The sequence below is a fragment of the Polypterus senegalus genome, chromosome 9, assembly GCF_016835505.1.
Source record: "Polypterus senegalus isolate Bchr_013 chromosome 9, ASM1683550v1, whole genome shotgun sequence".
Taxonomy (NCBI): domain Eukaryota; kingdom Metazoa; phylum Chordata; class Cladistia; order Polypteriformes; family Polypteridae; genus Polypterus; species Polypterus senegalus.
Window position 1 is genome coordinate 168,131,080 of NC_053162.1, and position 13,950 is coordinate 168,145,029.

A 13,950-nucleotide genomic window follows, 5' to 3' on the forward strand; every position below is an offset into this window, starting at 1 on the left:
CACATGGTCTCAACCTCTCTGTCTCTTTTTAAGACCATCCTGCCTCAAGGACTAGCAAACAGCCTAAGGCAAAGGTCCTCAATTATGGTGGTCCTGGGGAGTCTCAAAGGCTGCAAATTCTGCTTCAACCAGTCTCTTAGTTAGAACCCATTTGTTTGCTGCTAAAGTGATATCTTTTAGGAGTTGAATATTAGTTAGCTCACTTTCAGAATTTCTAACTGTTTTAATTCCTTAAACTGTTTTCAAGTTAATAAGGAGTTGCAAATGATAACAGGGCCACCTGCTCTCTGGCTAACCTTTAATTCACGTCATGAAGTATCCATGTTTAAAAAAATGTTTGGAAATATAAGGGACCAAGAAGTACAAACCTGTTCTGGTCCACAAAGCATATTAAAGATATCCTCTGAAAAGGAAAGTCTACTCTGTGATAAAAGTACAACCCACAGAATGAAATATCAAGTCTCTTTAGCAACAAGGACTGCCTTCTAGTGAGGAATCTGGTTAGAATGAAAACAGGCAGCCACTGCGGACCTTCAGGACCGTAATTGAGGACTCCTGGCCTAAGGGCTAAACCTCCTGATATGCTCCCACCGTCTCCTGGATCGTGGATTACTTGACCAACAGATGGCATTTTGTGAGGCTCAAGGGCTGTGTGTCAGAGATGGTGGTGTGTAATACTGTCCTGTCTTCCTTCTTGTTAATTCTCTACACTGTATGATCCTCTTCTAGTATAATCTACAGAAGTTCTCAGATGATGCCTTTCACCATAGGCTGCATTGATAATGTTGGTCGGTTCGAGTATAGGAGGCTGATGGAACACTTTGTCACGTGGTGCAGGGAGAACAACATCAACAAGACAAAAGAGTTTGGTGGTGGACTTGCGACATGACAAAGTGCCCCTGAGACCAGTCACCATTCAGAGTTAGAAAGTGGAAGTGGAGTACCTGGGGGTCCATATGAACAGCAGACTGATATGACAACAAAATGATGCTGTATGAGAAGGTTCAGAGGAGAAAGGACTTGCTATGGAGACTCAGGTCTTCTGATGTGTACAGCAAGCTGCTCGAAATGTTCTACCAGTCCATAGTGGCCAATGTGGCATTCTACACTGTGGCTCTCCTGGGAAATCAAGTTGAGTTTTGAAGATGCGAAAGGCTGAAAACAGTTATGAAGATAGCCAGCTCCATCACAGGACTGACCCTGGACACTCTGGGAGGCTGTTGTAGAAAAGAGAATGATGGGTAAAATGGATGTTATCATGGACAATTCTGCCATTATCCTCTAGGGGGTGCTTTCTTGAAGTACTTTTTGGCAGATTTGCAATGAGAAGCTCCTCCGGAGATCGTTTCTGCCTGTCGCCATTAGGCCGTTCAACATTTCCACTCTCCGTCCAGCCAGAGGCTGACAGTACGGACACTGTTTATTACTGTTAAGTTTGCATAATATTTATTGTACAGTCAACCCTCGTTTATCGCGGTTAATCCGTTCCAGACTCTACCGCGATAAATGAATTTCCGCGAAGTAGGATTCTTTATTTATAAATCGAATATTTTCACAGAGCATAGAAAACCTGTTTACGATTTAAATACGTTTCTAACATTATTAGAGCCCTCTAGACATGAAATAACACCCTTTAGTCAAAAGTTTAAACTCCATGACAAGACAGAGATGACAGTCCCGTCTCAAAATTAAAAGAATGCAAACATATCTTCCTCTTCAAAGGAGTGCGCATCAGGAGCAGAGAATGTCGAAGAGAGTGAGAGAGAGACAGACAGGCAGACAGACAGGCAGACAGACAGACAGACAGACAGACAGGCAGACAGGCAGAGAGAAAAGCAAACAATCAAAAATCAATACGGGCTGTTCGGGCTTTTAAGTATGCGAAGCACCGCTGGACAAAGCAGCTGCATGGAAGGCAGCAATGTGAAGGTAGTCTTTCAGCATTTTTTAGAGGAGGGTCCGTATCATCTAGGCCAGTGTGCGAACACCCCTTCTGTTCACAACCCCTCCATCAGTAGCAGAGAATGTCGAAGAGAATGAGAGAGAGACAGAGAAAAGCAAACAATCAAAAATCAATTCGTGCTGTTCGGGCTTTTAAGTATGTGAAGCACCACACGGGAAGCATATCGTATATATCATTGAGGAGTTTTATTTAATATGTAATACGTGCTCTGATTGGTAGCTTCTCAGCCATCCGCCAATAGCATCCCTTGTATGAAATCAACTGGGAAAACCAACTGAGGAAGCATGTACCTTAAATTAAAAGACCCAATGTCCACAGAAATCCGTAAACCAGCAAAAAATTCTTGATTATATATTTAGATATGCTTACATTTAAAATCTGCGCTGGAGTGAAGCTGCGAAAGTCGAAGCACGATATAGCGAGGGATCACTGTATTATTCTTTTTGTTTTTTTCTATTGTCTTTTATTGAGCTGTGGTGTGCATTTGAATTTCCCCTTGAGGATTTATAAAGTATCTCTAATCTAACCTAATCATATGGTATGATGGCGTGTTGGCCTAAACTTGAGTGTCGTCTGTAATGGTCAGCTGGCAGCAAACCTGGGTCTAACCCCTGCCTTGCCCCTGTTATTGTCAGGACATTCTCTGGCTCTCCACAGCCCTGCAGTGAAACAACAAAGGTGTCGATAATGTAACGATAATGTACGTTTATCGCCGGAGCCTTGCAACCCACTCAGCAGCTTGTAAACATGCCTTTGGCTGATTTCTGGACGATCCCAATAAACAAAATGCAGCACAGTCTGCAGATTCTGGTAAGTTTACCTTTTAAGTGATGGAGCAGGGCCTTCAATCACTAAAAGTTTGGCCGCTATTGTCCAGTGAATGCAGACTCAGCCGAACGACTGCTGATCAGGCTGCTGATTGATTTGACCACGGCAAACGGAGGAGCGAGCTAAGCACTCTTCACTTTGTAAATCAGACAGGATTTACACTGGCTTATCGTGAAGATGAGTCAATGTGGAGTCCCACAGCTGACACCACAACCTGCAATTCACAGAGTTCTCTGGTGTCAGCCTAGATCTACGGTGTCAGGCGATGGATTCCTTTTCTATCTTGCGACTTGTATTTCATCCTGTTGCCCCGCCATCTGTCTTTCTCTTGCCTTGCTGCTGAGATCGACTCCATTGTAATTAGACCAGAATGATTTTATCTTTTTTAATCAACCTTCCCTATCCAGTGTAATAAGACCAAAAGAGAGCATTGGGACACCTGTGGGCAAACCCCTTATAACTGATCAAAATAAACCGTGTGAAAATGAAAAATCGAGTCTCCGAACAACTGGGGTCCTATTCCAAGATGGAGGTTCTTCTGGTCATATGGCTGCCGGGCAAGAAGAGATGGGTCCAGGTGGGCCGACGTTGGAAGTGACGTTGTTTGGAGGAGAGCTGTTGGTCTTCCAGTCTGGAGAGGGAGGAAAAGAGAGAGAGCATTATTACACAGTGCCAACCCCTGGACTGGTCGAGAATTACCGTCACCTGAGCCCTGAAACTGCCCCAATGCACTCGCGTGTGACACCAGTGAAGACGGAGGAAGCTGGCCTTGGTTCATCTTTTAAAAGTTAGTCACACATCTCCAGTTCCATCCTGCTGCTTTTTAATTTTCTCGTTTACGAAGTATAAGGAGAATATTGTAATCATCCAAAAATTCGATGTCAAGATTTTGATGAATCTCGACATTTTAGACCTCCCTGACTTTCTCATATACGAAGTATAGGGAAAATATTGTAATCGTCCAAAAATTCGATGTCAAGATTTTGATGAATCTCGATGTTTTGGACCTACCTGACTTTCTCATATATGAAGTATAGGGAAAATATTGTAATCGTTCAAAAATTCGATGTCAGGATTTTGATGAATCTCGACGTTTTAGACCTCCCTGATTTTCTTGTATATGAAGTATAGGGAAAATATTGTAATCGTCCAAAAATTCCATTTCAAGATTTTGATGAATCTCAATGTTTTAGGCCTTCCTGAGTCTGAAAATACCATTTTTGGAATTATGTCTATCTCTCTGTGTTTGTGTGTGTGTGTGTATGTAAACACAATAACTCGAGTACACTTTCACTTAGGTCAACCAAATTTTGCAAACAAGTATTAGGTACAAAACTGAAAGAGGTACTTTACCTTTAATCTTATGAGATTTTGTACTTTGTCCTGAATGAATTCTGACTGTTTGTGTGTCTCTTGTGGGGATCTGAAACTCAGGATGAGGATTTTGAAGTCAACTATGTTGTACAACGCATGTTTGAAGACCTCATAGTTTATCTTCATTGTGCGTGATGCTGTTTTGTTTTCTGTCTGTGGCCACCAACATTTTGTGGATCTCATCACCATGACGTGAGTCCCCATGGCCAGGTTGTGCTCTCAAAGGTCACAACATGAAACAATTGGTTTGGCCACATTGAATTTGAGTTTACCTCATGTTCATGTAAGCCTTTTTGTTTTTGACCTCTCGCATTTGGTTCTGACGTCTGACATTTGCTTCTCCACCACACAACTTTCTGCTGGTCCTTCAAATTAGTATATTACTGTCCCTCTAGCAGCGTAATGTGCTGTCTTTCTAATGTTTCTCGGCTGTGCTGGGCTTGAGGTCCCTGCTCTTCTCATTTGGCCCCAGAATGGCCATTTCAAGGCAGCACTAAGGTGTCAGGCAGTGGGCACAACTCCACATGGCTATGCGACAATTGAGGAGCCAATTGGCGCTGATGGAGGTGTGTAGCTAATCAGTGGTTAATATGAGGTGACAGCTGTCATGGCGTTAATTTCCAGCTCGAGGACAAGCAACTGCAGACGGAGACCTAAGTGGTCTGTGAAGATGATGGCCACTGAGCTCAGGAAGGTGTCAACTGATGGATGTGTGAGTGCTTTTGTCTGTACTGTGGGTATAATGCCATGCAATTATCTTCAATTATTGGCAGCTGTCCAATCACTCACACGTTTATTGAGCTCACTTTATTTAATTTCAGGGTCATGATGGACCAAAGCCTAATGTGAGGATCAGTTTGGAGCCAGTAATTATTTGGTCTCTGTGGAGTTTTGGATTACTCAACTCTCCACTTTCGTATTCTTTATTGTCAGAAGGCATCAAATCCCATAGACTCACCACTGTTTATAAGGTGCTCTACTTTATAACTTCTTCACAACTTCCCTTCTACATCTATAACCTCAGGCAATTACATTGAGTAAAAGGACAAGCAGCAGTTAAGTTACAACTTTAAATAACATAGTATTGATAATATACACAAAATAATAACAATAACCAAAGTACAAGTGAATATTGGCAGCCATACAACCTGATAAGTGTTGATGTGTAGTTTCAGGTGGCACACAGACCTGCAGTTACTTTAAATGTCTCCAGTTATGGCTTTCTTCAGGTCAGGCCGCATGCCTGTCTCAATATGGCTGCCGAGTTGTGCTCCACAGTGTGGTCTTCATTTGAGCTCATGGTGTGTGAGATGCTCCTTCATCATGATGGTGTGTAATAGAGAGAGAGAGAGAGAGAGAGAGAGAGAGAGAGAGAGAGAGAGGGGTAAAGTAACCAAATTTATTCATTCGCTATCCAAATCCTTACACCAAAAGGACATCCTGCTACAAAATGGACTCTGATTCAAACCAATCCCAGGCAGGCCAATGGAGGCACACAATACTGTTCACATTTGCCCCCAACCCCAAATCCATTAGATCAAAATGTTGAGCTGATGCTTGCCAGCTAGGTGGTCTGGCTTTCCTGTGAAGGTTGATTGAGCGAGAATCCCTTGCCAAACTGATTTTAGACTCCCAATAAATACTGTATTTATCCATCCTTCCATCCATTATCCAACCCGCTATATCCTAACTACAGGGTCACGGGGGTCTGCTGGAGCCAATCCCAGCCAACACAGGGCACAAGGCGGGAAACAAACCCTGGGCAGGGTGCCAGCCCACTGCAGGGTACACACACATACGCACCCACACCCACACACCAAGCACACACTAGGGACAATTTAGGATCGCCAATGCACCTAATCTGCATGTCTTTGGACTTTGGGAGGAAACCCACGCAGACACGGGGAAAACATGCAAACTTCATGCAGGGAGGACCAGGGAAGCGAACCCAGGTCTCCTTACACTGAGGTAGCAGTGCTACCCACTGTGCCATCGTGCCCCACTGTGCCACCGTGCCACCCTATATATATTTATACTGTTCAAGAAAATGAAAGGAACACTTTTCAATCAGAGTAAGCATCAAGTCAATGAAACGTCTGGGCTATTGATCTGGTCAGTTAAGTAGCAGAGGGGGTTGTTAATCAGTTTCAGCTGCTTTGGTGCACTAGAGGGGCAACAATGAGACGACCCCCAAAACAGAAATGGTTTAACAGGTGGAGGCCACTGACATTTTTCCCTCCTCATTTGTTTTGTCACTCATTTTGCATTTGGTTACAGTCAGTGTCACAACTGGTAGCATGAGGCGATACCTGCACCCTACAGAGCTGGCACAGGCAGTCCAACTTCTTCAGGATGGCACATCAATACGTGGCATTGTCAGAAGGTTTTCTGTGTCTCCCAGCAGAGTCTCAAAGGCATGGAGGAGATTTCAGGAGACAGACAGGCAGTTACTCTAGGAGAGCTGGACAGGGCCGTAGAAGGTCCTTAACCTATCAGCAGGGCTGACCGGTATCTGCTCCTTTGGGCAAAGAGGAACAGGATGAGCACTGCCAGAGCCTACAAAATGACCTCTAGGAGGACACTTGTGTGAATGTCTCTGACCAAACAATCAGAAACAGACTTCACGAGGATGACCTCTAGGGCAGAGCTTGATTGGCATTTGCCAAAGAATACCAGAATTGGCAGGTCCACAATTTGTACCCTGTGCTTTTCACAGATGAGAGCAGGTTCACCCTGAGCACATGTGACAGATGTGAAAGGGTCTGGAGAAGCCGTGGAGAACGTTATGCTGTCTGTAACATCGTTTAGCATGACCGGTTTGGTGGTGGGTCAGTGATGGTCTGGGGAAGCATATCTGTGGAGGGACACACAGACCTCTACAGGCTAGACAACAGCACCTTGACTGCCATTAGGTATCGGGATGAAATCCTTGGACCCATTGTCAGACCTTATGCTGGTGCACTGTGTCCTGGGTTCCTCCTGGTGCACAGCAATGCCTGGCCTCACGTAGAAAGAGTATTCAGGCAGTTCCTGGAGGATGAGGGAGTTGATGCTATTGACTGGCCCCCACACTCACTCGCCTGAACTCAATCCAATACAACACCTCTTGGTGGGACATTATGTTTGGGTTCATCTGATGCCTCATACTGTCCAGGAGCTCAGTGATGCCCTGGTTCAGATCCGGGAGGAGATCCCCCAGGACACCATCTGTCATCTCATTACGAGCATGACCTCCACGACATTGTCAGGCATGCAAACAAGCAAGTGGGGGCCATACAAACTACGGAGTACAATTTGGAGTTACTGCAATGAAATTTCGACCAATTGGACTTGACTGCCTGCCGCGTCGTTGTTTCACTTTGATTTTCAGGGTGTCTTTGAATTCAGCCCTCTGATCATTTTCATTTCCATCAAACGATGTGCCATCCTAACACATTACCATATCAGTCCATATCAGTAGAGAGAGCCATCAGGATTTGTTTTTCCATTGAGATCTGATGTGTTGTCAAAGTGTTCCTCACTCTATTTCCCCACTCTTAACAAGGGACACCCAGGGATCATTCATGACCACAGACAATAAGGTTGTCAGTTTCACGTCTCATCTGAAGGACAGGACAGTGTCCCCGTCACCACACTGGGGCACTGGGATCCACTTTCAGGGTAAGTGCCCCCTGCTGGCCTCACCTGTTCCAGCAGCCACCCAAGCTTTTCCTGGTTGGTCTCCCATCAAAGTACTGGCCGGGCCAGAACATGCTGAGCTTCAGGTGGGTGACCTCTTCTGAAGGGTAGATGGAATTTTTGTTCTGATCCTGCCGCCAAATCCCACAGTCCACCCAACAGGTCCACCACCTCATGTCCAACCACAAGGTACATTACAAAATACCAAGCCGACAGAGGCCCACTTGCTCCGCTCTCCCGTAAGTGTGTCAGAGCTGTGAAGGACTGTCCGTTCCAATATCATTCTGCAGGAGAAAAAAAATGTGGCAACTGACAACTTGTCTTTTTCAGTTCCCTTCTCGCTGAATTATTTATATGTTTGCAATCCCCACAGGGCTAAAATAAACCAGAGCAATATTAGAGGGTGAGCTCTTATGAGGAGTTTTCATACATGATAAAGAGACGCCATGCTGGGCTGAAAGTGCATCTTCCATAAATAATGAGAAGCGGCTTCTAACCGATCCAAGCCATTAGAGTTCAAGTGACCTCAACGTGTGCATTTGGTACGGTGAGGTCGTTGGTAGGCCTGGAAGGCAAGCCACACCACGGTCTGGGTGGGGTAAGTATGGTCTGCACAGTGAGACCTCTAGGCAATGTTAGAAGAACTCAGCCTGGAGACACCTCTGGTGAGAGGACCTGGAGTGTGATTACCTCAGGGGGATCCGACCATACAATTAGCAATGGAAGGTGACAGTTACCATTAAGGAAATGACTGGATAACAGTTAACCATAAATGACCTGTGGAATCTGCATTGAGAAGCCCACCCTATGATAGCTTTATCTGGTTAATGAGCCATTGGAGACGATTAGCACTGGCCTAATGACTTTGATACAAATTGCTTTTAGGTAATCCAACCTGGGACAGTCCATTCTGACACAATCATTAAAGAACCCTACACGATGGCCGTATGACATTGAGCTCAGGACAGCTGAGATGGAAATACCACCCTGAGACAAATACATCTGGATAATGAACCTTGATTAGTGCAACCTGGGACCACCCACTATGACCCAATACAAATGGATTAGGACCATTGTGACAGTTGCCCCCCCAAACCACTAACAACTGACCTGCTGAGAATATGGCCCCAGATAAACCACTCAGCAATAATATTTTACAATAAGCATTTAAATTGGGGGAAACGACTCCGTTCTCTTTTTACTACTCTTAGCTGTTTTACTCTGACTGTTGGCCTTCCTCTCTTTATATGTTATGTTATATGCTTTTAATAAATTCAATTAAAAAAAAAATAAAGACAAAACACTCAGGACGATCTGCTACAGTGTAACCCACCCTGAGACAAATGCATTTGGATAACGGGCATTGAGATGATTAGTGTAACCTGGGACCACTCACTATGACCCAATACAAATGGATAATGACCATCAACAACTGGCCTGGTGAGAATTTGGTCACAGAAAAACCACTCGGGACAATGTGGTCCGGTGTAACCCACCCCGAGACAAAAGCATCTGGGCCCTGAACCTCTAGATTTGCCCAAACGTCCCTGAAATACCCGGTTAGTATAAACTGGGACAAATCATTCTGACCCGATAATCCCTGAATATGAACCTTAGGACATTTAGCACAAGACAAGTGATGGTTGGAAAATATAAGCCCTGAGGTATCTGCTTTGGGACAATCCAGTCAGAGGCAAATACACCAGGATAATAAACCTGGAGAGGATGTGCCCTTGGGACCCTGACCTGGGACCATTCATTCTGACATAATTACCCTCAGATAATGAAGCTGGGGACAATCAGCTCAGGACGGTTAACCCTGAAGAAAGTGGCCCTGGGGAATTCATCCTGAGACAAATGACCTGGATAGCAAATCCAATTGTGATCAGCCGTGGCCAAATTATTTGAGGATAAGTAGTTCTGTTTAGTTTAAGCTGGGATGTTCTAGTGTGACGCCATCACCACCAGCCCTGAAGACTCTGCATGGGACAGTCCACCATTCTTAGCTGTCAGTCCACCTCTTCATCTCTCTCTCTATGTACACACACACACACACACACACACACACATATATATATATATATATATGGAAGAGAAGGTCTATGATACGGTTTGCATATTTTCAGCTGGAGATCCACAAAGGGAGAAAATGAATTACGTATCAAAAGTAGTTTTTATTCCTGAGCTTTCAACCCCTGCCAGGGGTCTTCATCAGAGGATAATGCTTAGACTTACAAGTCTCCTTCAACACTGGATCCGGGGGAGCAGCCATGGGATGCACTCTACATCCCCCAGAACACTTGGTGGCAGCCCTCCTGGGTTACATCGGGGCCACAGGTGTGGGACTTCAGGACTCAGACCTATTGGGCTCCATGGCCACCACCCAGAGGAGCTGCATTGCTTAACGAGCCTCTGTGGGCTGAAGTGCCAACCTGAAGTGCAGCCATATTAGGCCAATTACCACCTGGAGCACTTCCGGAAGGGCTACAAAAAGAGCCTGCAGCCACTACTCAAAGGCCAGAATCGGGAGGAAGAGGACGAGGTTGCCTGGGAGGAGTGGTGGTGCCACAGGATTGTGTTGTGTGGAGTTAAGTGCTTGTGGGACTGTGTATCGCCTGTGGGGTTCACGGGGAAGACGTGCCCCACAGGTAAAGAAAAATAAAGGAGTCTTTGTGCTTTTACACGTGCCTCTGGGTCAGTCTGTGCCGGGACGGGCGCAATATAGCGCCTTCATTTTACTATATATATAGTGACAGATAGAGGGCGCTGTCGTCCCCTTGAACCCTCGGACCAGACGCCAGACACCAGATAAAAGACCAAAAGTTGACTTTATTATAATAAATATGTGCACAAAGCACCCTCCACTCCACTATATTCATAAAAAATCACAAATCACTAACAATAAACAATCCTCCACTCTCCCAGACACATTTTCCCCTGCCACCCGATTCAGCTCGTCTGTCTGGGATTTCCCAGAGTCCTTTATAGTCCATGACCTGGAAGTGCTTCTGAGCCCTCAGTCCATGTGATTATCCAATACTTCCGGGTCAGATAAAAACTCCTCTTCTTCAACCCGGAAAATACTCCTTGTTCCTCCTTGCAGCGTCCTCTAGCGGCCCCCATGGTATCCAGCAGGGCTGTGGATAAAAACTCCATTGTCCAGGATTACCTGCTGGCCTTCGGGGCGCCTTCATGCTGCAGGGAAGGCTCCATCTGGCGGCCTGGGGGTATTGGCCGCGATGAATGGCCAGCCATATATCACAATATATATACTACCAGTGTGAGCCTGTGCTGTTAAAAGCCTGGGCACCTACAAAACTATTGAAATCCTCAGAAAATAAATTGAAATGCAGAGTCAGCAGTTTCGTTTTGTGGATGTGCGCGCCGCCCTTGTCTATGGGGGGTAAGCGAGTTTGCCTCCAACTTGTTAACTTGAGGTCACTTTACCAGCTCTTTGAGCCTCACTGCTGTAGCCTCGCACTTCCAGGCCAGACAGACAGACACAAACAATTCCACGTGTAGACATTTATATGTAAGATATTGTCACACACGTGCAATTGGGAGTCAGGCTAAGGGCTTAACCGAGGGCAGGGATTGACAACATGTACTAACCTTTCTTCTCTTCTCTGCAGTTCACCAGAACAGAAGCCCACATAAACTTCAGCAGTTCCTACATTCCCTTCAAGACACGCCTCCTTCTGACCTCATTTCCGGCTTGAACCCTCACTGACCCGCCTCTTCATCCCCCACAGCTATAAAAGCCAAGCACCTTCCCTTCCTATCCTGTCCCTATTTGGACACTGACCCAGATGGTTCTCTTGAGCTATTTTTTTTCCTTGCAACTGTGTATAATATTTGGGATGGATCCCCAGCTCTTTTTCTGCCTTCTCTCTTGTTTTTGCAATGTATATATTGTGGCAGATGGCCCGGACACAGACAGACGGACATCGTTTTTGCACCCAACACACCCAAGACCCAACGACTATAAAGGACTCTGGGAAATCCCAGACAGACGAGCTGAATCGGGTGGCAGGGGAAAATGTGTCTGGGAGAGTGGAGGATTGTTTATTGTTAGTGATTTGTGATTTTTTATGAATATAGTGGAGTGGAGGGTGCTTTGTGCACATATTTATTATAATAAAGTCAACTTTTGGTCTTTTATCTGGTGTCTGGCGTCTGGTCCGAGGGTTCAAGGGGACGACAGCGCCCTCTATCTGTCACTATATATATAGTAAAATGAAGGCGCTTATATTGCGCCGCCCCGCACAGACTGACCCAGAGGCACGTGTAAAAGCACAAAGACTCCTTTATTTTTCTTTACCTGTGGGGCACGTCTTCCCCGTGAACCCCACAGGCGATACACAGTCCCACAAGCACTTAACTCCACACAACACAATCCTGTGGCACCACCACTCCTCCCAGGCAACCTCGTCCTCTTCCTCCCGATTCTGGCCTTTGAGTAGTGGCTGCAGGCTCTTTTTGTAGCCCTTCCGGAAGTGCTCCAGGTGGTAATTGGCCTAATATGGCTGCACTTCAGGTTGGCACTTCAGCCCACAGAGGCTCGTTAAGCAATGCAGCTCCTCTGGGTGGTGGCCATGGAGCCCAATAGGTCTGAGTCCTGAAGTCCCACACCTGTGGCCCCGATGTAACCCAGGAGGGCTGCCACCAAGCGTTCTGGGGGATGTAGAGTGCATCCCATGGCTGCTCCCCCGGATCCAGTGTTGAAGGAGACTTGTAAGTCTAAGCATTATCCTCTGATGAAGACCCCTGGCAGGGGTTGAAAGCTCAGGAATAAAAACTACTTTTGATAACGTAATTCATTTTCTCCCTTTGTGGATCTCCAGCTGCAAATATGCAAACCGTATCATAGACCTTCTCTTCCATATATATATATATATATGTGTGTGTGTGTGTGTGTGTGTGTGTACATAGAGAGAGAGATGAAGAGGTGGACTGACAGCTAAGAATGGTGGACTGTCCCATGCAGAGTCTTCAGGGCTGGTGGTGATGGCGTCACACTAGAACATCCCAGCTTAAACTAAACAGAACTACTTATCCTCAAATAATTTGGCCACGGCTGATCACAATTGGATTTGCTATCCAGGTCATTTGTCTCAGGATGAATTCCCCAGGGCCACTTTCTTCAGGGTTAACCGTCCTGAGCTGATTGTCCCCAGCTTCATTATCTGAGGGTAATTATGTCAGAATGAATGGTCCCAGGTCAGGGTCCCAAGGGCACATCCTCTCCAGGTTTATTATCCTGGTGTATTTGCCTCTGACTGGATTGTCCCAAAGCAGATACCTCAGGGCTTATATTTTCCAACCATCACTTGTCTTGTGCTAAATGTCCTAAGGTTCATATTCAGGGATAAACATTACTCTTTAACAAATTCTACGTGATAATGTCTGTTGATCAAACAGGTATTACTAGCTAAGCAGAGGCAAAGTGCACTCCAGCACATGGCGAGAGGTACAGCAACTCGAAGCACGTGAGTGAGTAGGGCCCACCTCCACTCAACCATCAGCCTCTGTCACGGATAAGTCGCCCCTGCAGGTGAACTATGATACTTAGTGCGGTGACAGGGGTCGCAAAAATAACGGGAATGTTCATGCAAATTATAAAAAAAAAACCTGATCTAAATCTGTTAAGAAGTTCTCTAATAAAAAATGGACAGACATACACGCAGATGTTGGATTTTATATACAGTATATAGAGATGACACGGTATCTGCCAACTATAATACAGAGTACATGACACGTGTTTCTCCCTTCTGCTTCCCCTTACATGGATTGAAGCCTCTGATGCTGTGCCACATGGCTGGTTCCCTTAAGTTGTAGGTTGAAGATCGGAGTACAGTGGAACCTCGGTTCACGACCGTAATTCGTTCCAAAACTCTGGTCGTAAACCGATTTGGTCGTGAACCGAAGTAATTTCCCCCAAAGGATTGTATTTAAATACAATTAATTCATTCTAGACTGTACGAACTGTATGTAAATATTTTTTTTTAAAGATTTTTAAGCACAAATATAGTTAAATATACCATAGAATGCAGAGCTTAATAGTAAACTAAATGTAAAAACATTGGATAACACTGAGAAAACCTTGA